The following is a 3,631-nucleotide window of genomic DNA, read 5'->3' as shown; positions in this document are numbered from 1 at the left end:
TATTTACCCAAGAATAGTGGGATTGACCGTCACATTATAACGCCCCCACGGCTGAAAGGGCGAGCATGTTTGGTGTGACGGGGATTCGAACCCGCGACCCTCAGATTGCGAGTCGAGTGCCCTAACCACCTGGCCATGCCGGGCCTCCCAGAATTAGTCCTTCTCGGGACTATCCTGGAGAGCGAAGCAGATTAGTAGTCGAAACTATGATAAAAAAATTAACCCATGATCCTTCCCTCAACCAGAGGAATCGGACGTCAAAAACACCGGATTTTCCCGATTTTGGTGAGACTTAAAATAATGTAGCATACGATGAGATAAGACGATTACAATTTAAAGTTTCCAAACCGGACAAAAATTGACCTCGTTATGACTGACCAGTGACTACATCATCAGCAAAAACCCCATAGTTAATGACAGTACTTCTTGTTTTGTCACCGACGGGACCGCTACCTGTTTTTCAGACCAAAGCTCAAAAGATCTTCATCAGATAGCTCCGCTGACCGTGACCAGAACTTTGCTACTCTTTGCCATATCGTCATCAGTCATCATTATTCCTTCGATTGCCTGCATGTGCAAGGATCCGAGATGTTCGAATTTTAAACTGCGCAGATAGCTATTGTGGATGCTATTACGATGGACTTTTTAAAAGTCCGTATTGAAGCCAACGAACCTATCAAGCCTAAACATATGTGACGACACTCAAAAATAGGTTTGGTGCTAACTAGGAGAGTAGTGCTAGTAGTAGTAGTAGTAGTCTTCCACCAGATCAGAACATGAAGAACAAAGTCCTCAACCTGAAACAGACAATGAAGAAATAAGGCATAATTTGTTTTGAGAATAATAAAAAAAAAACAGTTCGTTTGTGTGACCGTTACTGGTAAGGTGGTTTGACCACTCCGAAACCCTGTGTCTTTGTGGATTGCCTGTTTGGATACAGTAGATTCCGGACTTTCAATAAATCATTATCGTAATTTCTTGTTCACTTCCCCTGCCACCCAAATCCCTACTTCATTTCTAGTTGAGGGAGTGATACTGTTTTATAAATAATTATTATTTAGTTATAAAAAAATAAATACACAAAAATAAAGTTAATGATAAGATTTAGGGTGTATTTTTCTTATAGCAAAGTCACATCGAGCTATCTACTGTGTTCACCGAGGAAAATCGAACCCCTGATTTTAGTGCTGTAGACCCGTAGAATTACTGCTGTTTCAGTTGGGGGAGTAGATAGAGGGATCTTATAGGCTACTAAAATATATATATATATAATTCTTTGTGTTCATACTTTAATGTGTATACATATATATGTAATTAATTGTGTTCCTGTTTTAATGTGTACACACACACACATATATATAATTATCTGTGTACATGTATTAATGTGTACACACACACACACATATATATATAATTATTTGTGTACTTGTATTAATGTGTACACACACACACATATATATATATAATTATTTGTGTACTTGTATTAATGTGTACACACACACATATATATATAATTATCTGTGTACATGTATTAATGTGTACACACATATATATATATGTATAATTATCTGTGTACATGTATTAATGTGTACACACACACATATATATATATATATAATTATTTGTGTACTTGTATTAATGTGTACACACACACACACACACATATATATATATGATTATCTGTGTACATGTATTAATGAGTACACAAACACACACATATATATATATATGATTATCTGTGTACATGTATTAATGTGTACACACACACACACACACACACATATATATATATATCCACACAAGTAATATATATTACAACTCTTCAATGTAGAAGGTTAAAAGAGAAAGAGCCGGAAACCAGCGAAACCCGTTATTTAAGGAGCGTATAATTTTAGATAATTTTACAAGTTAAAAGAAAAAGGAAAACAAACTATTGTATGGGAAAGTCCTGAAAATAGCGACGGATATACACAGGTGATACGCATACAGGACTAGGTGATTAATTTATCTATCAAAGAAAAGAGAATACGTTGTACAATACACTGGTTTCATTTACACAGATCATTACGCCCTGTTTTCGTGATGCCGTACAGTTTATCAATATATGATTGTGAAATATTGTTCTAAATGTCCTGTATTATTTCCCACAATTCAGCCAAGTTGTTTCGTCGCCTTAATCTCACCTTTGAACTTCTCAGTTCTTTACATAAACCTGTACACTCTCAAGCGTGTTCATAGGAGGACTTTGTGTAACCTAGGCGACGGTTGTGGGTGTTCCATCGCCATCTATACCGTAAAGATATAATTTCAACACATTTGTTATATACTTAAGATCGTTCGTTAATACGGCAGTCAGGGTGCCATCAGTTTTGTGTAGACCACCGACACTTGATCTGACTCTCTGCCAGCTTCACTGTAGATGTTGTACGTAGACGATGTTACTGTTCTCCTATCAGCCGTAGAATAAAGTGTCGTTAATTGTTGCTGAAAAATTTGACCTTGGATTCATCCATAAAGAGCACTTGTCTCCGGCTTTGTTCGTTCCACGGCTTGTTATCCAATGCCCATTTCAACTTATATATATCGGCTTTCTCAGTTAATGAAATATTTAATTATTACGTTTTGTCTACATAACTATTCAACGGTTCTATACATTTTCTGTTACCGTGCAGATTTACGAATACGTAAGGTAGTTGTTTTTCTCAGCATCAATTTTTGAACAGCTATTCGCCTATTAAAACCACTGTTTATTAATGGTTTTATTACTATTCTTGAGGTAACATTTATGCGAAGTCGTTGACAAGATCTGCATTCGACTGCCGTCTATCTCACAAAGAATATACCCCGAGATACTTAAGATTCCTTTGGAGGTTTTCGTATTTTTAATTCGATCATTGCGGTTACTATTAGCAACAGTTTCATCTATCCTCATCAGAGTCTTCTAATGCAACTCAGTTTTACTGCAATGTTTCATATTGAGTATTCTTGATTAGCCAAACTTTGATTTATACATGCTTGCCATGTGGTATTTCAGTCCTGGGAGCCATGAATCGATCACACTGCTACTGCTGGGCACGGTATTAACTACCTGTAGGGTTTATAGTGACTTTACTCTGGTGTATTTCATTTTCACACTTAGCATTTGCATTACATATATATTAGAAGGACGCAGAAGACATAAGTGGCGACAACAAAATAAACATACTTTATCCTCAAAACAACATATTAACTACGCAGACAGGCGAAGCATTGATGAATAGGATGACGCCATTTCTGACGAACTCCCTCTTTATATTTCCAGATGACTGATTATTTGTTTTTATACTCCAGTTCGATAGATCTGAGTATCCCTCTTTACATTTCCAGATGACTCGTCATCGTTCGTTTTTATATTCCAGTTCGATATATATTGAGTGTCCCTCTTTACATTTCCAGGTGACTCTTATCATTCGTTTCTATACTACAGTTCGATAGATCTGAATGTCACTCTTTACATGTTTAGATGACTCGTTATCATTCGTTTTTAAACCCAAGTTCGATAAATAATGAGTGTCCCTCTTTACATGTCTAGATGACTCGTCATCATTCGGTTTTATACTCCAATTCGATAAATAATGAGTGTCCCTCTTTA

This window comes from Limulus polyphemus, unplaced genomic scaffold (genome assembly GCF_000517525.1).
Source record: "Limulus polyphemus unplaced genomic scaffold, Limulus_polyphemus-2.1.2 Scaffold3658, whole genome shotgun sequence".
In the NCBI taxonomy this organism is placed as follows: Eukaryota; Metazoa; Arthropoda; class Merostomata; order Xiphosura; family Limulidae; genus Limulus; species Limulus polyphemus.
This window is presented reverse-complemented; position numbering follows the sequence as displayed.